The 24163-nt window shown below is 51.8% G+C and overlaps 5 non-coding genes and 1 pseudogene across 5 annotated transcripts; all 6 read right to left on the reverse strand.

Moving 5' to 3' along the window:
- Positions 1–93: 93 nt before the first annotated feature.
- LOC109436308 (pre-mRNA-splicing factor RBM22-like) lies at positions 94–9886 on the reverse strand (annotated as a pseudogene).
- On the reverse strand, positions 2954–3025 carry TRNAP-AGG (transfer RNA proline (anticodon AGG)). The gene has a single exon. It is a non-coding gene; the product is annotated as a tRNA-Pro (tRNA).
- Positions 9887–16952: 7066 nt separating the features above from the next.
- On the reverse strand, positions 16953–17024 carry TRNAP-UGG (transfer RNA proline (anticodon UGG)). Its single transcript has one exon. It is a non-coding gene; the product is annotated as a tRNA-Pro (tRNA).
- A 4915-nt stretch (positions 17025–21939) lies between these two features.
- On the reverse strand, positions 21940–22076 carry LOC141569530 (small nucleolar RNA SNORA5). The gene has a single exon (XR_012493255.2). It is a non-coding gene; the product is annotated as a small nucleolar RNA SNORA5 (small nucleolar RNA).
- A 79-nt stretch (positions 22077–22155) lies between these two features.
- TRNAR-CCU (transfer RNA arginine (anticodon CCU)) lies at positions 22156–22228 on the reverse strand. The gene has a single exon. It is a non-coding gene; the product is annotated as a tRNA-Arg (tRNA).
- A 1475-nt stretch (positions 22229–23703) lies between these two features.
- TRNAR-CCG (transfer RNA arginine (anticodon CCG)) lies at positions 23704–23776 on the reverse strand. The gene has a single exon. It is a non-coding gene; the product is annotated as a tRNA-Arg (tRNA).
- Between the last annotated feature and the right edge of the window lie 387 nt (positions 23777–24163).

Consider the following 24163-nt stretch of genomic DNA (forward strand, 5'->3'; position numbering starts at 1 on the left):
CACCATCCCTTGTGGGAGTCGAGGAGTTGAACCTGGCAACCTTGTGGTTGAGAGCCCGCGCTCCAACCAACTGAGCCATCTGGCCACCCCGGAGCTGAGCTGCAGCTCATTGACTTCATTCTAGTTGCGGAGGGCGCAGCTCGCTTGCCCATGTGGGAATTGGGCCAGCAGCCCTGTTGCCCAGAGCTTGAGTTCTAACCAACTGAGCCACCCGTCCGTCCGCCCGGACAATCAACTTATTAAAGGACTTCTCCACAGCCATTTCTGCAGCCTGCCTTGTGGCAAACTGGATGATAGCACACTGTTGTCTCTGCACAATGGTGATCAGGGATCATCTGGATTTCTCCAAACTTGTATAAATGATTTCTTAGATCTGTCTCAGTAATGGTATCACCCCAACCACCAACATCTAGTGTGGTGCTAGTCTTGTCCTCTGGTGGGTCCAGATGAGGCATTGTTGAAGCACGCTTTAGAAGCTTATCTGCCATAGCGTCATTGATTCCAGAATATTGGTCTTTAATGTTCTGATCAGCAAAGGGGTTATCTGGATCTGTAGGCGTCTCGTGTCTATATGGACACTTCTCTCCTCTCTTATATTCTCCTCTCACCCAGAAGGAGCAAGTGTGAGGTAGATTCCTATCATAGTAGGGTGTGGTCCGGCCCAGTTTGAGCAGCATGTCACTGGTGGATGTGCTTTCCCCAGCATGCCAACTGGTCGTGTTCCATCAGAGTTAGAAATCTCCCTCTCCATATTGTGTGTAGCACTCTTTGTTAACATCTGACTTTGGCGTGTCATCCCCAAAAGACAATCCTGCGTGACAAACATGGATGGGCAGGCCATACTCTAGATCCAAGAATGTCTGACAGACATTCTTCAATTTACTGCAGGTTTGGCACACTTCAGTCTTCTTGAAACACATGTGGACCTTGGGGCTCCAGTGAAACCCTGGAATGGCCTGGAACAGATTTTATACTCCTTCCTGTACTTTTCTTTGGTCATTTGGATATAGGTGTTTTCTTCAAGACACGCCTGGCACAGAACGGGGAAGTCCGCATCTTCATAGTTCTACCTGTTGTAGGTGTTGGAACCCAGCAAAGTCGCCACGTTTAGAGCATTTGGAGGCAGAGGTAGCTTCCAAGTTGGGAGAGAGGACCACCATCAATCCTGTCAGGCCTCTCTATCTTTTTTTAACTGACTGTTACATACATCTATTGAGTTTGCTTTCAACGTTTGTGTATCTTTACTTTTTGAAGAACTTAGTTCTTTTTCATTCTCCTACAGCATTTCATATAGCTCCTGTTGTCAAAGATATTGTCATTATTATCTTTCATTTTTTAAACATAGTCAGTTGTATTATAGTCTGTGTTTGATAATCTTGGCATCTGAAATCTTTGCAATTTTATTTCCATTGCCTATTGTTCATTGGTTGTTGCTCATGGTGCCTTGTTTGCTTGTTATTTTTTATTGTGAGTTGCCCATTTTCCTTGTAAATTTCTTTGTGTGGGGAATTCTGTGAGATCTGGAATACAGGTATATTTTGCCACAGAAAATTGTTGTTTATTTCTGCTAGGAAGGGGCTCAAAGACTTAACCAGTCATGCGTCAGTTTAAACTAAATCTTCTACTTGAGGTGTTCTCTCTCTCTCTCTCTCCCTCTCTCTCTCTCTCTCTCTCCAGTTGGCCCTCAAGTGCACAGAATTGGATTATTCATGACCTTCAGTTCATGGCACACTCTCAAACTCACCATCCCAAACAAAAAGGAAATCCTGCCAATAATATTTGTCCAAGTACATGGTCCTCTCCACCACTCTGTTGGTATGCTTCCTCCTCTCCAGTGTAACCACCTCCCAAATCCCGTGGCAGGCAGATGCTCTTGGCACCCCTTAGCACTCTTCTTTCCAGCACATGCTGAAGGCATTGGCAGGCAAGCACTTGTGACTCCATGGGAGGACTTTTCCTGGGCCCATGTGCTGGACAAGCAGGAAAGGCTTTAGGAGTTAATCCTCCTCCCCTGAGTCTTGCTTTCCTCTCTCCTCCAGGTGCTGGAAGGAAAGTTGCCTTCCCACTGATGGAGTATTTTGTGAAAATTTGGCACTGGGAGGCATCCTGGCTCAGGGTTCTGCAGAACAGATGTCCACCCCTATAGAGCTCTTGTACATGCTTGTTACACTTCGTCACAGATAGGAGATATTCTCTGGTACAGTTTTAAAGTGTGTGCTCTCAGGAATCCATTGGTTGACGTTATTTAGCTGCTGGGGATGAAGTAAGGGTGTAACCACAGACCAGTAAGTAAGGGTGTAGCGTCGGACCAACCACACACCCACTACTGGTCTTCAAATGCTTGGATTTTCCAACTATCCCGTGTTAACCAGACCAATGTTTGGGCTCCCCATCCCGCTCCGGCAGGAGCCCCAGATTAAGGTGGAGGGGACCGAGCTTCTGGCAGGTGCTGGGGCTCAGCACAGGGTACCTGACGCCTGAGCTCCTGGGACCCTTTCCGACCTCCGGCAAGGGAAAAGGAGAGCACCAGAAGGACACGCCTAGGTGTGGGGGGGACCCTCTGCCGGGAAAGGAGTGGAGGGGCCTCGAAATATTGGCTGCAAACAGCTGTAGACCATCGCCTCCCCTTTTGCGGAGGCCCTGGCTTCCTGAGCCCAGGACTGTCGGGGAAGCCCTAGGCTGGACGTTTCAAAGACGTCCGACGAGAGAAGAGTGGGTTCCTGATATACGGAAGGAAGGACCTCTCTCTTCCTTCAGTGCCTCGAACTCGGGCTAAGAAAGTAGTTTGTTGGGACACACAGCTCTGGAAACGCTTTGGCGACTGGGCCCGCAATTAAGTTTAAAAAGCGGCAGTGGGAGGTACTGAGCCAGCCTGAAGCCTTTTTTAAAGATACTTCCCACCAAGTGAAGCTTTGAGATTCCCGCGTATCTGGTATCTGAGGCGAAAAAACGTGGGCTCGTCCGGGATTTGAACCCGGGACCTCTCGCACCCTAAGCGAGAATCATACCCCTAGACCAACGAGCCAAGTGGGTAACTATAGCCCAGTCTCCTTTGTGGCCAATGTGGCATCTGAGGCGGCACCAAGAGGGTGGAGCTGCGCCCAAAGGAAACTGATTTTAGATCCACTGGGAAAGGCTAAATTCGGGAACTGGTGGGCCCTGGGGCAGCCCAGCACTCCCAGTGCCCACAAAGTGGGGAGCGCGTCCCCCAGTCCAGCGGTCCCTGCTGCCCTCGCCCACCGCCACCACTCTGTTATCCGACAACAAAGAGCCTTTGGTTAGGAAGGCCGGCTGGCCAGCAGGCGGTCCGTGCGTCCCCGCGCCGCCCTTTGGTCACTTCGCAGACGCTCCTCGCAACGAGAGCACGCGGGGGAACGCGCTGGGGCAAAAGATTGAGTGTTGGCACCTGGGGGTGGAGGGGAGCGGAGGGGGGGGCGAGGCAGGTCCTGAAGCCCCGCTCCCTGGGACACCCGCTTTGGAAAATGCCGCACCCCTACCCCTACGGTGTGGCACCCGATGGGTGCTGACGAAAGGCTGAGGCGTGCGTGGAGGTAACGGCGCCCATTGACTCTGCTCTCCTGCCTGCTCCCGTTTTCCCCGGCACCAGCCCCGCTCCCGCCCCTCACACACGTACAAGATCAAAACCAAGCAAAGAAGCGCCTATGTGGGGCGTCCATCCCTGGAGGCTGACGCGCAGAGTGGCTTGGTTTCGTGAGCTGAACGAGGCCAGCAATTGTCTTGGCCTTCAGGTACCCTAAAGCGGCCTGATGCCGGGAGTGGGGGGCCCTGGGTGGGGGGGGGGGGTCAGGCCAGCAAACACACCCCGCACTAGGGCGTGTGGGCGATGCCCTCCCCCGCTCACCCAGGGAGAAGGCCGGTCCTCCGGTCCCCAGATAGTGCATCCTCGGGGACGCAGAGGCCGCGTCCGGGGGTCAGCCTCCGGGCCACTCCGCCGTCGGTATGTCCTTCTCCATGTCCGGGCATGAGCCGAGCCCGGAGGATCTGGCGGATCTGGGCTGAGCTGGTCGCCGCGTGCGAAGTCCCGTCACCACTCCCCCGCCCCTCGGGATCCAAGGCCCCAGGGCCTGGGCGCAGGCGGCAGAGGCCAAGACCCAGCCAGGGGCCACTGAAGTTCTGCCCGCAGAAGGCCTCTGCTCACTCACCCCCAACTAAAACGCACCTGTAAGAGTAGGGTGCAACCCAGGACTCGAGTGGCCGTCATTTCAAACCCTAAGAACTCTGTACTCCTAGAGCAACCAATGGAGCAACTTTCTCTTACTCTAAATGACCTCCTGTGTCCCGGAGTCGTGCCCCTTAACCCCAATTACCGCACTTGGTAGCGCGGGATGCCGTCTGTGTCGCGAAGTTCACACTCTGGTTGCGCCCACAGGAGTTTCCGCCTAGTCAGTCTCGCGTTCTCGGCTGAAAACGCAGGAGGGTAAAGGGGAGGCGCTCGTACCGGAGTTGAACCCGAGTCCTCCATCGAATCCAAAGCGAGAAGCAGACCTCTAAGACCCAAGAGCCACCATGGAGTGGGTGGTGGGTTCCCTCCCCTTTTTTCCTCCTTCCTTGCCCTTCTGCAGCTGACGGGGTACAACTTGCCGCAGTCAACCCAATAGCTTACTTGTTAGCGTGCGCACCTGGGAATTCTGCTCCGTGGCTTTGCAGGTTAGCAGCCGCTGTCAGATTTCAGACCAAGGGTTAGTTCTGCCAGATAAATCAACTAGCTGATCCGCAATTATTCGTTCCCGCGCTGAGGCCCTAGCGAAAGGCTTCGCGCTGCAGCGCGAAATCAAGGTTTCCCAAACGGCGGGGCAGATGGGTCTCCCGCCCAGCCTGTGCTCCAGTGGAGAAAGGAGAAGCGCAGCGGTGCCCAGAGTGAACTACCGCGCCACTCCCACACAGAGTCCAATACTCCGCCCCAAAGAACTGCGCCCACCTCCCTGGCCTGGAGGCTTTTTTTTTTTTTTTGGCGGGGTGTCAGGGACAGAACAGACATTGGAATTCCCAAACTACTAAACATTGGGGCCCCTGTACCCCTCTACTTGCTCAGGTACCTGAATCAAACTCTCCCTAACATGACCCCAAGGGGGTCATGGAGACGAGTCTGGACAGCGTTCCAAGGAGAGGTTGGCAGCAAGCAGAAGTTTTCTGTGGGATGCTCATTGGTACAGGGGACTGATTGTAGCTTAGGGTGCAAGAGGGTCAAATCCTGGAGGGGGAGGAGGGAAGGAAAACCCTTGGAATCCTCCCCAGAGCCTTTGCTAGCAAGGTGTGAGGAAGTAGCCAGGTCTGCTTTAAGGGGAATTGGTCCTTGCCTTGTCCTGGATGTGGGTGGCTGAACTGATCTTCAGTAATGGGAGTCCCTGGGGGCGGAGGCGCGTGGCGCGTGGGGTGATCCTGGTTCAAGGGCCAGAACCCAACCATCACTCCCTGGGATGAGCTGTTTTTATCAGCTGTGTCCCCATTTTAGACCAAGGCAGACAGCTGGGAGCGGAAAACCACGTGGGACAAGAACCCACAATGCCTTGATAAAGAGCTAGCCCAAAGTGGGGCTCAAAACCCATGACCCTGAAATTAAGGTCTCGTGCTCTACCCACTGAGCTATCCTGGTAACCGCAGTGTAGTTTGTTGAATCTCTAGGTTAAAGGTGAGTCTCAGATCAGAGCGATGCCAGAGTCTGGATTGGCCTGTGGACAACGTTTTTAGTGATACACATAGCCCTCAATTCAGACCCCAAAGGTCAGACTCAACCTGAGACACCCAATGGTGTCCAGCACTGAGTTAGATCCTGGTCCTTCTCTGTGCCCTGGGCCCCTGGGTCCCTGCACCCTGATGCCACAGGAGGTGGGTAAGTCAGCTTGAGGTCACCAGGGACACCTTCCTCAGGGAGATGGAAAGCAGGCCTGACCCTTCAATTCCTCGTTCCCTTGAAGTATTTTGCTGAATTTCCACTTGAGTCCATCCGGGTTACCTGCCAGGAGCGGGCCCTTGGGATCCAGCTCCTTCGGAGGGAGTGGCACAGAGCCAAGGTCTGCCAATTTGAGACAAGAGGCTGTTCAGGTTCCAGACCGAAGGGGTTTGGAGGAGTGTGAAGTGTGGAGGTTGGAGGGGCTCCGGGAATTGAGAGTGGCCTCAAGGAGAAAACCTGGCTTCTGCCAGACCTGCTCGGGGAGGGGGCCTTGGGTGGGCAAGCAGCCTGGAAACTCAGGCAGGAGTTAATGCTACAGTTATGAGGCACTGCGCTAAATGTTTTTCAAAAAAAAAATAAGTTTTAATATCCCAAACAAATCTTTGAAGCATGAGCTGCTATTATCCCCACTTTACAGATGAGTAAACTGTGGTCCTTGACAGCACAGGCTTTATAGGTCCAGATCTGTGGAGTCCAGATGGGGAACTGAATAGCCTGGTCTTGTAATCCTCTGTCATCCCTAAAAGAACTGCCCAGGATTTGTGTCCTAGACCTTTCACAACTAGGAGGAGCCTCGAGACCCCAGACCACAAGCCACTTGGCCATGGAAATTTCCCAGGGCAAGATTTCTCCAGGAAGCACAGAGTTCTACAGAGGCTGAGGTTTCGGGATGGAGTGTGTGCAAGGAAGTTTGGATGCATGGCTCCAGGAGTCAGCTCTGTGTGTCCACAGTGTTCTGAAGTGGGATGTGAACAATGAGGGGGGTGGGTGGGGCTCCAGCTCCAGGAAGCCCCTCTCTCCACCCCCTCTGGGGCAGTCCTGGAAAGGAAGCTGGTGTCTGTGGGCACATCCCAGTGGCCTAATGGAGAACGCATCCAGGAATGTGGGTTTGAGTCCAACCCGAGGTACAGAGGTTAACCCGTAGGCCAGCCAGTCACACAGACTTGCCTTGTTCACCTTCAGCTGCGACTTGGGACTTGTGACCGTCCCTATTCTAAAAATGAAGGGAGACAGGGACCACGCGATGATCATACCCCTAGACCAACAGTCCTCTCACGGGGGTCTCCCTGCTGCGACCCCAGAGCTCCGCACATGGCTGCAGTGGGAGGAGGGTCTCAGCCCCCTTTGGAATGAACCCGGGTCCTGCAGGGATGAGGACAGGTGGGGAGAAAGCCCTGAGACTGGGTCTCCTGGGTGAGGGGAAGAAGTTCTGTGCTAAAATAAAGGGGATCAGGGTTTCTTCTCCCAGACTAGAGATGAGTGGAGGGTGCCAAAACTCCTGTTCCCTGTCCCCATGGACTCTGGGTCTAGGACCCTGAGTGTGAGGGCTGGTGTGTCTGCTATGGCCCCACTTGCCTCTTGGAGTCTTGGATAAACCAGAGCCTTGTACTGGGTCCCAGCTGGGAGGGAAGGTCCTGCTGGCAGGCTCTCATGGATCTGTGATTGTCACGCAAGGTAAACTTCACAGGATTGAATTCCCTGCTCTTGTGAATGGGATGGTGGGGGCGGTTAAATTGTACCCCTTGGGTCTCTAATGAACTCAGAAGCCCAGGGTCAGAAGGCAGAGGACCTCACTCCTTTTTATTTAATTCACATCTGCACCCCCTCTGGGAAGGTCCAAAGAGTTAGATCCAAGAGCCACCTCCAGCTGAGAGACCCTGACAACTAGGCAGCCTTAGGCGCTGCAAAATAGTTAAGAAATATGTACATTCATCAGAGGTAGGAAGGCACCTGAGAGTGCTGTGTGAGATTAATCAACTGCAGGCCTGATTCCGCAGAGCTCTGCTGTTCCTTCCCCCCTCCTCAGGCAACAGCAAACAACTTCAGGCAGTTTTTTGTTTTTCGTTTGTTTGTTTATCTGTTTGTTTGTTTTTAAAGTGGTGAAAGAGCAGTTTATTATTTTAAAAAGTACACTTCAAAGAAGAAGAAGCAGGCCCAAACAGAAGGCAGTGGCTCAAGGGCCATTATTAGAAGAGAAAGTACACTCCAAAGGGTTTGGAGCGGGCCCAGCAAAAGAAGGGGCTCAAAAGGCCCAAGGGCTCAAAGGGCCAAGGACCAGGGTTAGGGCCTGTTTGTTTTTTTAAGAAGGGCACCACTCACAGTGGCCCATGAAGGAATTGAACCGCCAACCTTGGTGTTATTAGCACCACGCTCTAACCAACTGAGCTAACCGGCCATCCCTAGACAACAGCAAACAACTTAAATCCCAAAATGCAAAGGTAACTCAGGTCCACAGAGACTGGACTCTTCCTGGAGCACATGTACCCTTGCCCCCTTCACCTTGTCTGCAGCTGGAGGTCTTTCTCTTTTAGTAACAAAGCACCATACCTTCCCCACATCTGCAAGGGTGGTCTGTAATCCTAGTCCTAATTTAGAAAATACTATGGATCACGATCCTGGGATCAGGGGCAGCCGGATGGCTCAGTTGGTTAGATCACAAGCTCTGGTTCGATTCCCACATGGGCCAGTGAGCTGCGCCCTCTGCAACTAGATTGAAGGACAACCACTTGGAGCTGATGGGCCCTGGAGAAACAAAGTGTTCCCCAATAAGATTAAAATAAAAAGATCTTGGGATCTGGTTCATGGGCCCTCACAAGGGGGTTGTGAATGTTTGGCTTAAGATTATATATTTAAAAAACCCCACAGGAGAATCCTGTTCTGAGTACTCCTGTTCAGCTGGTCTTGGTCTTAAAAATGCTCATGCCTACCTAGCCTGCCACTTGAACTACCCCTGAACTAAAGGGAGGTCAACCTGGGGCTTGGGGCTTCTTCCAAAGGGAGAAGGAGGCAAAGACTCTGACACCCACTCTTACCCCCCATCCCCAGGGCAGTGCAGGGCCAGTGCTGTTCCCAGCCTGACTCCTGTTCCTCCCTGAAACTGGACCGGAGCTTCAGGATTGAAAGCTGCGAGGGGACGGGACTGTCTAGTCCAAAATTCATGGGTGGGGACATGCTGACCCAGACACACAGAGAACCAGGCTCATGACCTAATGAGAGGCCAGTCTCTAGTGGCACCGAGCGCCCCCCACCCCCTCGGGTCCCGGGATCCTCATGCAGGGGGCGGCAGCTCTAAACTGCCTTGTCTAGGTCCCTCCCAGTTCTGGGATCAGAACCTAAGCTTCCGCCTAACTGTCCCTACCGCCCAGGAGGCTGAAAGCTAAGGGCCCTTTTGCAGATCAGAGGGCAGGGTCTCAGGGGTCAAGGTTACTAGAGATAGGTGGAACAAGGCATCCCTCTCTGTAGTGGCCCCTAGAAGATGAGTCCCCCTGGGCCTGTGGGAGCTCTTGGGTCCAAATCCCGGGCCAGTCTCACTTTCAAACTCTCAACTGCCTCCCCTGCATGCTACCCCCACCCTGCTTTAGGGTGGGCAGAATGGCGTGAACTGGAGGTGGGGCCGGTACTGGGGTATGATGCAGGCTCCAGCCAGGGCCACTTCCTTTCCGATCGGCTTCTGAGACCTTTAACCAAATATGAGGAAGGACTAGCGTGGTGCCCTGGGGCCTGCGTGCGCGTGGATCCAGACCAGAGATGTCCCGCAGGGTAAGGGCTGCGGGACAGTACCTGGGCCAAGGAAAGGAACTTCAGGGGATCCAAAGCCAAGCAGGGACTTTGGGTGCTGAGCCCAGGGGAGAGAGGGCTTGGCCCACGACAGGAGACCCTGGGTATACCGGGGCCTTAGCCCCCTTTCTGTAGGTGGGCGGGCAAGATGGCTTTAACCTGAGGCTCATGGGGGAGTGGGGCAGCTTATGGGGAGGGAGGGAATGCTTTGGTCTTGAGTTTGGGTCCCACAGGGAGCCCCCACGCTGTCCTGGAGCTGCACCCAGCTCCGTGGCTGCCCAAGTGCCCGGTGCCTCAGCCTGGGCCAGAGGGAGGTCCCAGTGGCAGAGGAGCAGGGGGAACCGAACCTGGAACCTTGGGACCTGCAGCATCGAACTTCATCCCTGTTTGGACGCTGAGCCCAATGCTCCCCGCCATGTACCGCTTCCCTTCTGGGGCCTCTGGAACATTTCCCCATCTGAACCAGACAGGAGCAAGTGGATAGAATAGGACAGAAGTGAAAGGAAGTTTGGTTTGTTGGTCTAGGGTTATGATTCTCACGTTGGGTATGCAAGGTCCCAGATTCAAATCCCATGTGATCTCTGTAATTCAGCTATTTTTCCTCCCAGGATGGTCAGGTTGCTACAACCCAAGGGGGCCAAAGTCCACTCAGGGCCAGGAAGGAGTCTGTGGGCCCTTCCCAACACATACCAGCAACCACAACACCTTCCAGCCTGTGGGGCTGGCCTGGGCCTGTGATCACTTCTGCTCAGCCAAATGTCAAATGTCCTCAGCACTTTGGCATGGGATAGAGCAAAGACACATGGTGTTTGCCTGCACTACAGATGTCAGGATTCTGGGGCAGAGGATAGTGGCAGGGTGCCCAGCCTTCAGATAAGACTGAGTTGGCATCCCAAGCCCCAGAGATGAGGGCACACCCCTCCTTGGCCAATCCCTATCTCAGTCATGAAGGAAAATCCAGACTGTGCAGCAGGCAAGTAAGGGAGAGCAGAAGTTAGCTTCACCAAGGCTCACAAAAGGGACTTTTTTGGCCTAAGGATGTTTTTCTTGCTTTAGATGTGAGAGGTCCTGAATTCAATCCCAAAAGGCCTCCTGTTCTGAAGCAGGCAGTATGGGACCTGGCTCTGATGTCTTTGGGAACCAATAAGGAGGGACACCTAGAACAGGCCTGGGATCCGGAGCCCTCAGTGTTGGGGACTGCTAAGAGCTTGGGTTTGCTGGATCAAGGTGTCACTCAGACACAGACAGGGCTCTCCAGGTGGGATTGGGCTCAGGGTGCAATCGTCTCCAGATCACCCCCAAACTCCAAGGAGCCACCAGCAGGAGCTCCCCCTGACGTCAGTTACTTCTATTCATTAAGCACGTGACTCCTATCCTCGGGGTGATACTTTTGACCTAGTTCTGTGGTTCCCAAACTGTGTGTGGAAGCACTTTCGTAGTATTTTAAAATTTCCAGGGATATTTTAAAGTTTTGAAGGAAACAGCAATTCTCAACATCCATCAGACACCATACTCTGTGAAATACTACCGTGTTTCCCCGAAAATAAGACATAGTGGGACAATCAGCTCTAATGCATCTTTTGGAGCAAAAATTAATATAAGACCTGGTTTTATTTTACTATAATATAAGACTGGGTATAATATAATATAATATAATATAATACTGGGTCTTATTTTACTATAAAAATTAATATAAGACCCGGTATTATATTATATAATTTTTGCTCCAAAAGACGCATTAGAGCTGATTGTCCAGCTAGGTCTTATTTTGGGGGAAACATGGTACTAAGGTGTACGGATCTAACTCCCTAGTAAACGCAAATGTTATTTCTTCTACCTGAAGAACACCCGGAAAAATTACTGAGACTAAGGGTGCCCTGAAGGGAGAAATGTAGGGAATTTCTCCTGAGTACCAGCCACAGTCCTGGAACCTGGCATTCCCAGGGTGCAGGGGAGGGACAAAGACAGCCGCGCGGGTGTCTCTGAGAGAAGCTTCATTTCCCAGGAAAAAAGAAAGAAAACCTGTGCCTACCAAACACTGAGCCTGGTCTTTTAACAGCCCAAGCAGCTGAAAGAAAACAAAAGAAAATTAGCTGATGGAAATCATATACCCTTTTCCTCCCTCTCCCCCAAACTGGTAAGTGAAATGCTCCATGCCCATTTCCTTTTTACTGGGAGAGTGGGGCACTCACGCACTGGGGTGCCCCTGCTTCGGAGCCTACTACTAGGGGGCTCCCCTCCTCTTAGTCCCAACCTGACTCCTGGAGATTTACCCCTCACCATCCCCCCACACAGTACTGAGGGCAGGCGCCCTGGACTTCCCGGAGCTCCAGGTTTGAATCCTGTTCCCCAGGAGAACCTAAAGTAACAGAGCAGATCGTTTTGGGTTTATTATGTGTATGAATAAAATACTTGTTGATATGAGGGTCCAGATATTTAAGTCGCCTCACTCAAAGTGGAGAGTGAAGTCTACATCCAGAGACGGTTTGAGGGTTCAGGTAAGCCACACCGTGATACGAGTAGCCTATAGTATAAACGGTTAACTTGTAAAATACTTTCTTTTCGTTGTATCCGGTGCCTTTATCAGACAGAACTACACACCCAATATGGGGCTCGAAGACTCGGCCCTGAAATTAAGAGTCTCATGCTGAGCTGCATAGTCAGGTAAAGATAACATTTGCAGTCTTGCCGCTCAGAGTCCAAAGGGCAGGCGCTGCAAAAATGGCAAAGGTGCGACTTGCTTTGGGAGAGGCTGCGCAGGTGTGGCTGCCCCTGGAGCCACCCTCTGGGCATTCAGGCAGCCCGGCACATCCTGACATTGAGTGAGGACCCGGTGTCCCCCCATTCTCAGCTAGTTGTGGGTGGAGACGGAATCCTTTAACCTTGGGGTAAAAGTGGAATTTTTGGCCTGGGGCTGGTAGACACAGCCCTGAGTCCAGGGTCTCTCATGGTGGTCCTGGCAGGGGTGGGGAGGGTCAGGGGTGGGTAGAGGCAAGAGCCACCTCTCTCCAGAGCCTAAATGCAGCTCAGAGAAGCCTAGATACATGCTCCCCCAGCGTGGTATAAGTCCAGCCTGTTTATGGCCCCAGTTCATTCAAAATAATCCAGAAAATCACTCCCTCCCACTCCCCTGCCGACCTGTGTGTGTAGGGCGCAGAGAGGCCCCCTGAAGTCCCAGTGGGGAGACCTCATGGCTCATTTTTTACCTCCTTGCACCTGTGAGTCCATGGAACCACAGCTCTGCCTGCCATGGCCAGTCTTGAGCATATCTTGGAAAAATCGAAACCTGGTCGTGGGCCCGCCCACAATAGCTTAGCTTCTAGAAGGTCCCTAGAGGAGGAAGGCTCATTGTCTACCATTCCTGACCAGCGGATCAGAGTGGCAGCTAGCCATGCAAGGGCTCGTGAGGACGGAGGAATACTGGAAGTATGGCCCCAGCTCTGCTCCGCGCCTTAAGCAACAGAGAGAGTAAAGCACCCGCAAGTTCCTCTGCGTTGGAGGCCTCAGTTTGTAGGGTGTGGAGAAGCCAGCTGAGTTCAAGACCAGGAGGAGGCAGAACGGAGTCCCGGATCTGCAGAGCTGCAGTCTCCCCTCCAGGGCTTAGAGCTGGGCATACCCAAGCCTCCTGTGGGGCCACTCGGGAGTGAGCGGGAAGGCTGACGCTGTGGTGCGGGACAGGGAAATGGGAGTGAAGATAACCAGGAACCAGCAGGTAAAGACTAACCCGGAGCGGGACTCATTGGTTTAGGGGTATGAGCCGCACTTAGGGTGCGAGAGGTCCTGGGCCCAAATCCAGGACGAGACTTGGCTGGGACACCTCTTCCTCTACCCACTTCTCTGCAGCTCCTGGGCTGGTAAAAAGCCTGGGGTCTTGCCAGGCAGCAGGGCCCTAGTCCAGGAAGCCCCTCAACTATGTTCCATTGAGTCAGCCGCTGGCTTGGCTGCTTCTCCTGTTAATGACCAGTGCGGGGTCGGCGTGGTCACCTCACGAAATGGACTCCCCCAAACTTCGGCCCCGGTTTTCCTTTCCTCCTCTTTCCCTGGCTTTCCCTGGGTTCTGAGCAGTTTCTGCAGGCCAGCCTCCCACGTCCTCCACATTACTCTGGCCATCTAATGATGGACATCGATCTTATCTTTGCCCACGGGGGGAGCATTAAGGGACAACCGTCCTCCCCCGCAGCCAAGGGGTGTCAGCAGAGGCATCAACTCCATTCCTACCGAGTAGTACAGAACCCTCACCAGGAGTGAACCCCGGGGCGGTGCTCTCTTTGCCCACCAGAGGGCGCATTGTCAGAGGAGGCTGCTAGACCAGAAGACTTGAGATTTAGAGTCTCACAACAATACTGAAATGTCCAAGATGCAATGAAAATCAGTGGTCATACTAAGAACCAGGAAAATCTCAACTCGAATAGAGAGGACCCCACACACACCAACACATGTTGGAACCATATGACAAGGAGGGTAAAATGTGGTATAGCAGCCATTGTAAAAATGCTTGAAGGACCAATTACAACCCACTTGAAACAAATTCAAAAATGGAAATATAAAAGAAATAGAAGATACAAAGAATAACCAAATGGAAAACTTAGAACTGAAAGTACAATAACCAAGTAAAAAGCTTAATGGATGGGCAACAGCAGAATACACAAGACGGAACTAAGAATCAGTGAACTTAGAATGATAGAAATTGCCCGATCTGAAGAATAGAGAAAATAGATTTTAAAAAATAGTCTCCGGGATTTGTGGGCTTTAACAAAATATCTCATATTCAAGTCATTGGAGACCCAAGAGAAGAGAAAGACAAGGCTAAATAGTGTTAGAAGAAATAGTAGCTGATATTTTCCTGTGTATTTTTTTAAAATAGACTATTTTTTAGAACAGTTTTAGGTTCACATCAAAATTAAGCAGAAATACAGAGTTCTCATAAATGCTCTGCCCCCACATACACACAACCTCCCTCATTTGTGTGTATTTTAAAAACCTATCTCTCTCCACTTTTTTCTGACATATTTTAAAGCACATAGTGTTTTGATTTTTTTCGCACATATTTCTACAAATAAAGTCTGTTTGTTTAAAATACCCACATTGCCACAAGCACATCCAACAACATTAACCTTAATAGTCTCTCATCCCCAGTCTGTGTGTAGGTTCCGGTAAGGACGGACCCACTCCCTCCAGGGATGTCTTTGCTCCCATCCCTGAATCCTGAAAGACTGGATCCCAAGACAGAGGACCTGTGGCAGGTGACCTGGCTGGGCTGTGGAGTGAAGCTGGGGACGGTTTGGACTACCCCACACACACATACACACACCCAGGCTCCAGGAGGCTTTCAGGACCACACCCCTTCCCACACCACACACTGGATGGACAGTTGCATAGTACCAAGGGTCACACCAGGCTCCTGCCCGGAGACCTACCTTCCAGTCTAAGACCCAAATCCCAGTGCAAGCCGCAGCCCAGAAGACGCACAGGAAGGAATTGGGGGTGTTCAAGTGGGAAGCAAAAGGATGAGGAAGGATGTTGAGGAAATTCACGAAGCCCTCAGGGGAGAGGCCCCACATTGCCACTGCCAGTGACCCAGGGCAAGGTGTTTCTCTGTCCACTGAGCAAACCCAGACACTCGGCCTCAGTATCCAGGCCCAATCTGGTCACTGGGATCTAGCTGGGGTATGCACCCACCATGCGGCCTGTCTGCGCCCACCCCCACAGGCCCAGACCCCACTCCACTCTGCTGGGGATTTCATTGATGCCCTAAAAAGACCTGAAACAACAAACTGTGGACTCCTCCAGGATTTGAGGCTGAAGCGAGAATAAGACATTCTGCACAGGGACCTTCCTTGGCAGCATGAACTTCGCTGCCCTGGACTGTCTGCTTCCATTCACTGAACAAATGACCGCTGAGCCCAGCTCAAGCCACACCCTGGACTGCGGCTGGGCCTAGAGGGGAGCAGACCCTGGTGCGGAAGTGGGGAGGGAGGCATGAGGGAGGGTGGCCACTGACACAGAAGAGGACTGTGGAGAGGAACTACCCTGCAGGTGGAGACCGTAGTGGTTTCTTCCCTTAAGGATCAGGAGTCTTAAAGATTCTGGCCACAGGAGAAGAAAGCTCCAGCCAGCGAGCCTGGTTATCCCAGTTGACCTCCACAGACCTCAGGGTCAGGAGAGGCCTCACGGTCTTCGCAGAGGGCCCTAAGTTCTGCGCAGCAGACCCACTCATTCAGGAACTTGAATCAGGAGGCATGAAAGGGACACCCGGCACCACCACCCAAGCTTAAGAAGAGAAACCTGGGGCTATTTAGGTCAGAGATGAAGCCCACAGGCCCACAACTCTGGGATTGGTATCAGGAAACCCTTCCCAGATTCAGGCCCCCTAAAATCCCCACCAAAGCCTCAGTCCTTGCCTGTATTAGCCCTAGCTTTTATTTTCTGTATTCTGATGCTTTGACAGCCCCTCCCAGGGTTAGCCAATTTGTGGAAATAGCAAACAACGCCTCCACTAACAGGTGTTTCAAATACAAACCAACCAATCCAGAGTCCACAGCCCCCAAGCAGCTCTTTTATGTGGCTCTCACACTCCAGGCCATTGTCCACCTGCCAGAATTACAGCCAACTCAGAACAGCACCTATGCACCAGAGCCCTCTGAAATTTTGAAAACTAGCCAGTCTAAACCTGTTTACCCTGCCTTACCTGTTTCACCTTCCATGAAACCACAATAGAGTCTCTGGACCAGGTTTCCCCCTCACTTCCTCTGCCTACTGAGGGACGCTGGTTCTTTCCCTGTGGTCCCCTGGTGAAGGTGTGTCCCCCTCCTCTTAGGAACTGTAACAAGCCATCTATTCAATGGTTGGATGTTGGCCTCACTATACCTGAATAATGATAAAAACTGCGGTTCTTCCAGCGTGGACAAGAGACTCTGAGTCCAGAGCGCAGCCTCAGGAGGGCAGGCGGACCCCACGCCCGCCCGTGCTGGTTCCAACCCTGAGGCATAGCCCATTCCTCCCCATGCTCGGTCTCTGCTGCGGTTTCCTTCCTTCCCGTGGTTTTGGAAGGCCCTTCGGGAAGCCCCTCCAGACGGAAAAGGACACTTAAAAACGTGGGCTCATCCAGAATTTGAATTTATGACCTTTCACACCCAAAGCAAAAATGTACTCCCAGGCCTGGACCCTACTACGACTTGCATTGCACACACAGACCAAGTCTCCCGCTCACCGAGACAGGCGTGGCCTCGAGGAGTTTGGCCCCACCCCCACCCCATCTCGGGTGCGGGGAGCAGGGTCTAATGCCAGGCTGTCCGTGTTCCGTCACCCTCAGCTCCAGGAGGAAGCCTCAGGCCTGGAGGTGCCCGCCAGGCTGCACCCGACCCAGGCAGAGCAAGCGACATGTGGTAGCATGGCGCCAGGGACCAGCCTCCACTCGCCGGAGACTTCGGGGAGCGGCGGAACCTACAACCTGAAAACATGAAGGTGTCTGAAAAAAAACACTGGGCTCGTCCGGGATTTGAACCCGGGACCTCTCGCACCCAAAGCGAGAATCATACCCCTAGACCAACGAGCCACCATGACAAAACACTCCTGACGTTTGCAATTGGAAGCCTGTGCCCGCGGCTCCACCCTCCTGTCTGAGCAGAGTCGCGGCTTCCTGGTCCCTGAAGAAGCGTGGGAGAAAAGGGTTGGTTCGGATTCCAGAAGGAAAGAGGGCAGTGAGGCGCGACCGGAACCTGCCCAGTTGAGGAACTGCGGCCCATCCGGCCCCCAGACCCGCAGAACCTTACTCCACTCCGACCCGCCGAGGGCCACCAGCCCCAAGCAACTAGAGGAGGGGGCAAGTGACAAGGCAGAGGGAGAAAGGCCGTGTGGCCTGGGTGAGCGTGGAGGTCTCTCATGGTTGACCCCAGCTCCGAAATTTCACCCAAAGTGGGACACAAGTCCAGGAGGATGAGGCTCTAACCTCCCCAAAACGGCCTGCCAGGGCGATCCTCGATCATCTCGGGGTTCTGCACTGACCCCGGGGCTCCTGTCCTCAAACGAGTCCCTTCTTGGCCTGGCCTCAGCCCCAGAAGACCCTCGCAGTTCTGGAATCTGGACCCCCATTCAGAGGTCAGATTGGGGTCCGGGTGCACTTCTTCCCAAAAAGGCAGCTGCTCCAACGCCCCAAATTTTTCTTCCCTCTTGGCTCTGACAAGGGACCCCGCATCCACCTGGGAAGGAATGTCCCCCTACCTTGATCCCGCCGCGAGGGCCTACGCCTTCCTGATTTGCCTCATGCTGCGCGCCCTAAAAAGGGCTGAGAGTTTGATAATCAGGGGTTGTCGGTGACTGGAATCCGGCACTTCTCACACCCTAAGCGAGGATCCCACCGCGCTCCTTACTGGCCATCGCTAGTGACACTCATCCCGGTGCCGTTCCATGCCCTCTACTTTCAGGCTTTCCCGAGCTGCTGGAGCCACAAAGACTCACGACCGACAGCTGACCGCGGCCGGACGGCGCTCTCGCTCCCACCGAATTGAATGCTCCAAGGTCGGGGATGCAGCGTGCCCAGGATGCAGCGCAGTACCTATCAGTTGTAGAACAGGGAAATTCTAGACAACTTCAAGTAGTTTGTGGGGTAACACCACTCTGCAGTCGCCCGGCTAGCTCAGTCAGCGGCGCATGAGATTCTTAGTCTCCACGTTGGGCGTTACTTCTGTCCCAGTGACCTTACAACTGAGTAGAGGTGAATGGGTCCATACAAATTAAACCTCTTCGGAAGAATGTGTTGCTGGTCCAGGGAGGCCTGCACGCGGGAGCTGGCCTCCAATCTCACCAGAGCAACTTGCTTTTGTCTCATTCGTGTTTTACTATATATATTTTGTCATTTTAAAAGTTGAAATCAACACAGAATTTCCAGATACAGCACACAGAGCGGCAGGGACTTTTGCGGAAGGGAACACTCTGCTGAAGTGGGAGAAGCAGGATAAGGCAGGTGCACCAGTTATTAAACTCTTACCTCGCTGCTTCAGACTCACCCGTCGAGGCCCTGCTTCGTGAGCCTGCTTTGCCGGTTGATCCGTCTGGGTTTTGCCGAGAGGAGGAACTAGAGATACTGAAAGGGTAGAGGAGGAAAAAGGAACTCACTACTTCCTGTTTCCTGTTCCTACTGGCCCTCCCTTACGTTTTTATCCATGCAGCAACAATTTATTCCAGAAATCACAGCTGACCCCAGTTTGAAATTTCCCTTCACTCACAGAATCAACCTCATCATGGCCCATTAGAGAAGCTGACTGAGGTCCCCTCCTCAGAGGTCTATATTCCAGCCCCCTGGGTCCCTCCTCTGGCTCAGAGACACCTACTCTAGCTGAGTGGCACCTCTTCTTTAGAGATCTGCTTTCAAGCTCCCTAAGGCCCTCTCCAAGTTTCTAACTTTTAATAATCCCACCTCTTCCCTTGGTCTCCCCAGCCCTATGGGTGGCAGCTGCTTTCTTTGTGTCCCCTTTCTGTCTCCTCAACAACTCTTTATACCTAGTTAATCACTGTTTCATGAATAATCCTCCAGCTTTATTGAGGTATAATTGACAAATAAAAACCGTACATATTGAATGTGCACAATGTAATGATTTGATATACCTGTACATTATGAAATGATTGCGACAATCAAGCTAATTAATACACCCATCACTTCACACAGTTACCTTGTGTGTGTGTGTTGAGAACACTTAAGATCTACTCTCAGCAGATTTCAAGTATACAATACATTAACTATAGTCACCATCCTATACATTAGATCCCTACAACTTATAACTAAAAGTTTGTGCTTTTTAACCAACCTCTCCCCATTTCTACCCCTCCCCCCCACTGGATGGGTTTTCTGACTGCTGCAAGACCCTGGTTTGGTAATGAACTTGGGCTTGAATACAGTACCGAGCTCCCTGCCAACAGGAAATGGGACACTGGTAATTCACAGCAGGCAGTGGCATCATGATCAGGCCATGGGTCACCTGGTGATAATGGTCAAGTGCCAACTGAAGCAAGTGCCCTGGGGGACCATGTGACTGCTGTACCTGAGAGTTATGGCAGTAAAGGTGACTACAAGGACGGTGGCATGAAAAGGATTTTTCTGGGTGCACCGGTTTGCTTACAGAAAGAAAATAAAAGGATCAAGCCTTTAAACTTTCAGCCTAAGTCATGTTCAGAGACAGGGACATTTTATGGCAGCCATGAAATAATCTTACACCTGTAGGGCTGATGTTGCCAGAAATCAAATACATAATTGAATCATGCGTGTTGCAGAATGACAATGCAAGTGGAGTTCACAGCCTCAGGAAATCTTTCATGTGGAAGAAATAGCACTGATTCTGAAGGTGTGGAGCCAAAATCTTGGGTACATCTCTGGGTGGGCTCAGACAAAGCTGAAGATCTTGAACCGCTAAAGTAGCCCATCTCTGGTACCTGAGGAGAGGAGCCTTCCTGTGTTTGAATATCCTATAATAATCTCACCCAGAGCGTTCGTCTTGCAGGAGGATGCCAGTTCTCCTCAAAGCCCACACTGATCACCCTAGATACCTCTTGTCCCAACTATAGTGAGATCAGCATGCTGCAGGGAGCAAGTACGAAGGCAGACCTGGGAGGAGGAAATAGCTTGTACGCCAAAAGAATTGCAGGTTTTGTTCACTTGTGCCAGCAGACACCTGGGGATTTCTGCTGTGTGGGAGTAGATCTAAGGCTGTTAGAGTAAGGAGGATGGGATATGATTTTCCATCTGGTCATTTTATTGATCTGGGTGCACTCCCCAGAAAGTCTGTATTTAGCTTGTTATCTTATGTAGCTGAATGAGGTTCAGCCAGGTTTCTTGGTTAGCTGAGCACTGAACTCGGTGGTGGCCTACGTTTAATGAGACTAAGATGCCAGAATATCCCTGGCATCATGTAGAGAAAGCAATCCAAAGAGTTAGTGAGATAGAAATGCTGGAGTGGATCCATCATGCATGATGTGCACACCCACCGCCCATCCTACCCCACGTGGGCTGAGAGGGCCCAGAGAACACTCCTTCAATAAGGCATTGAGAGAATGTGGGTGAGGGAAGCACAAGCCTCCTGGGATAGCTCTGTGGTGGCCATTCTCCTCAGGCCATGTGTCAAGTGGGGTCTCAGCTCCCACTCCCCACACAAGAATGCAGGATATGGTGTGGCCAAAAAGGAACACCCACAGAGCCATGGATACATACCACTATATTCTCGCTGGCGCAGGAAGCAGAAGCCACTCGCTAGCCGCAACCTGCCATCCGCTTCTCTATCAACCAACTGACCCCACTTGTTAGCTGCAATCCACACCTGCTAGCTCAGCCACGGCAGTTATATCAGTGGCTAATGGCTAACTGGTAACAGCTGATGGCCAACTAGTCACAGCTGATGGCCATCTACTACCCGAGCCAACACCTTTCCACGTGAGGCCGAGAGCCTGGAAACTGCTCTCTGGGACTCTGTCTCCATACCATGGATGTTGGTGAAAGATACTGCATTGAAATGAGGTCCCTGATTTCAGTGGGGATGGTGGGGCCCCACATGTTTGGGAAAGTGAGAGAAGTAAAGCCAGAGCTGGCAGAACAGAGGAATCCCATTCATGGTTTTTAAAGGCAAAAGAGAGTTACATTTTTGCCTGTATATATGACAAAGCTCCAGTGGTCACCCACTCCATAGGCTTGGGTATATTATAGGATGCTTCTGATTTTACCCTACACCATGCCCTGTAGTTTGGGAGACTTTTGCGTATCTCAAGAATAAAGACATGGATTGCATACATTTTAAAAAAAGAAAAGAAACTTCATCATAGACTATTTCAACCATGAAACAAAGCAGAGAAAATAGTATAATGTGCCTTCAAGTCCCCCAGCTTAAGCCTTTACCAACTGATGGATAAGCTTGTTTTGTCTTGGTTCCATTCAGCTCATTATATTTTTCCAGCTTTATTGATGTATAATTGACAAATAAAAATGAAATATATCAAAGGTGAACAACGTGATAATTTGATATACGTATACATTGTGAAATATTTACCACAGTCAAGTTACTCAACATATCCATCAGTTCATTTTGTGTGTGTGTGTGTGGTGAGAACGTTTAAGATCTACTGTTGTAGAAAATTTCAAGTATGCAATACAGTATTATTAACTATAGTCACTACCTAGCCCATTATTTTAAAGCAAATCAGTTGTCATATAATTTAATCTCTAAATAATTGGATGTGTTTTTGAAAGATAAAGACTTTTTATACCACAATACAATTAACACGCCTAGAAAAATGAACAATTCTTCCTTTGTCAAGTAGGATGGATGGTTATTAAAATAGGGTAAAGGAAGCTAGTACCCTTTTCTGAAAGAGGAAAACGTGCACCTCTTAACAAAAAATAAGGTGTTAATCGACTTCAGCTGAGGACTGCGTCTGGACAACAGTAGGTTGTCTTAAAATTTACTTCCTCCCCCCTTCGGGGGGGGGGGGCATGTCGGCAGCCAAACCTATCCCCAGGACCCAGGGCAGGGGACCCAGGGCCCATGAGCTGACGAGTTTGCTGTGGCAGCCATCTAGGCCAGCCCCCGCCACGATGGGAGCGGGCGCTGAATTTGACTTGGCTGCGGGTAAAATTTGCTTTCTTGAATGGGTAAGTAAACTGTACACTTTTACCCTTTCGAAAGGGCCTAAAATTCTGCCCATCCTACCCCGGGTGGGACTCGAACCCACAATCCCTGGCTTAGGAGGCCAATGCCTTATCCATTAGGCCACCGGGGCCGACAAAAGTGGGGGTTGCAATGGTTTTAGACCATTCTCTCGATCACCTCCCTGTGGTTCCTGCAAGTTACGCACAGCTTCCCGGCTTTATCTCGGTCTTTCTTTCTCCTGCTTCTCTATATCACAGCGGTCGGCACTCCTCAGATTTCACCCGCTGCGGATCATCCCAGAGAGACTGCGCACGAATGGACCGAGCTCAAAGACCTGGGGCTGCAGGTGTTAATTGGGCTCGCTGGACTGGGGTGCGATCCTCGCTTAGGATGAGAATCAAATCCCAGGCGAGCACTTTTCCCCCTCCCATGGGAGAATGCCAGTCCCGGGATAACTAGCAGCAGGAAGGCGTTTGCTATGCAACGTGTGGGAGCGGAGAGGAAAGGGGAACCAGCCAGACGCTAGGAAAAAGTGCCCGTCCCTGTCTCCATCTTCCTCCCCACATTGTCCCTTACACCCAAAGTGTTACCTGGGCCCAGGTCTCCGCGGTTTTTAGCAGAGCCCAGTTAAATCTTTGTCCTCAGGACCCGCCATAATGGCTCCGTAACTGCCCAGCTAGCTCAGTCGCAGAACGCGAGATTCTAATATCATCAGAGAATTCAGCGTTTACTTTCCTACCGTAAGATGGGTATTCTTGCCCATCTTTAAAATGTTTATCTTAATGAAGTTTTTCTTCCTTATATTTATGAGTCCTCAATAAACCCTTGAAACATCACCAAAACGATAGAGGAGAAAGTAACACTCCGCATGACCTCAGGTCCCTTGCGCCCACTGCCCGGGGTGCACGCTCCGGCTGTCAACCCCCCAGCGTTTATCGTGGTGGGGGGAGGTCCCATCGCCTTGGTTATTCGCTTACCAGAATCCCTTGGAGAGAACTCGGTTCCGCAGGTAGAGACATTTTTTCTGGATAAAATGATGACTCAATACTGGGTATACTCTTCACAATTAAATTTTATTATATACATTCACACTAGTCATTTATTTAAGCGTACACTGTCAGTGCAAGAAATTGAAATAATCTATTCAGTGGCATCAACTACATTCACAATATTGTGCAACCATCACCACTATCTACACCCAAACCTTAATCCTCACAATAATCTGTTATATTTTTAAATGCACCGTAGGGCAACTACACTACCCGTTCCCCCACCAACAGTCCAACCTCTCGTCTGTCACAGTTCTCGTCTTCTGAACTGTGTATTTCACGTAACCAATTCCCAGTGGGCTCGTGGGACGAGAAGCCATTGGCTTCACGGTCCGCAGTCCGCCCGAGTCCCACCAGAGTTAGTTCCGGTAGTGCCCTCGGATTAGCCGTGGGTGCAATCCTGGCCCTGGGTCCGGAGCTCCGCGGTTGCAGGTTCAAGGCTGCTTCCACAGTCGGGAGGACCGGCGGGTGGCACTGCCGGAGGGTCCTAGCCCTGAGTAGGGAGCATCCTGACGGGGGAAATTTTGAGCAGAAAGAGAAAAACGAAGCCCAGCAGCGACCACGAAGGGACTTGAACCCTCAATCTTCTGATCCGGAATCAGACGCCTTATCCATTAGGCCACGCGGCCTTGCGATAAGCAGCCGCGTAGCTTTTCTCATAAAGCTTGTGCAGGCGCCTGCGTGGCGTGTACTAACGCGCATGCTCAGAGCCCAAAAGAGCTCCGTGTGGGTGGGGCTTCGAGCAGAGCTATTGCGCTAAACTGAGCACTGACGGCTCCCAAGGACCGCCCGCTGGGGCCTGTGGCTATACGTTCGAGTACCAGCGAGGCCGCGCAGGTTCCTCCAGCCCCGAGGGGCCGCTTCGGATCTCTTTCCCCACGTGCTCCCGACCCACGTTGGGTCAGGAGCTGCCCACTGCTCTCTCAGCCCCTGCGTTTCCCCCTCACAATACTGCCAAACGTGCAGTGCTCTGTTGCAGTCCCGTGGCCTCAGACTGGACTCTGACCACAGTGAAG

Source organism: Rhinolophus sinicus, chromosome 10, assembly GCF_057876585.1.
Source record: "Rhinolophus sinicus isolate RSI-liver-muscle chromosome 10, RSI-T2T, whole genome shotgun sequence".
Lineage (NCBI taxonomy): Eukaryota > Metazoa > Chordata > Mammalia > Chiroptera > Rhinolophidae > Rhinolophus > Rhinolophus sinicus.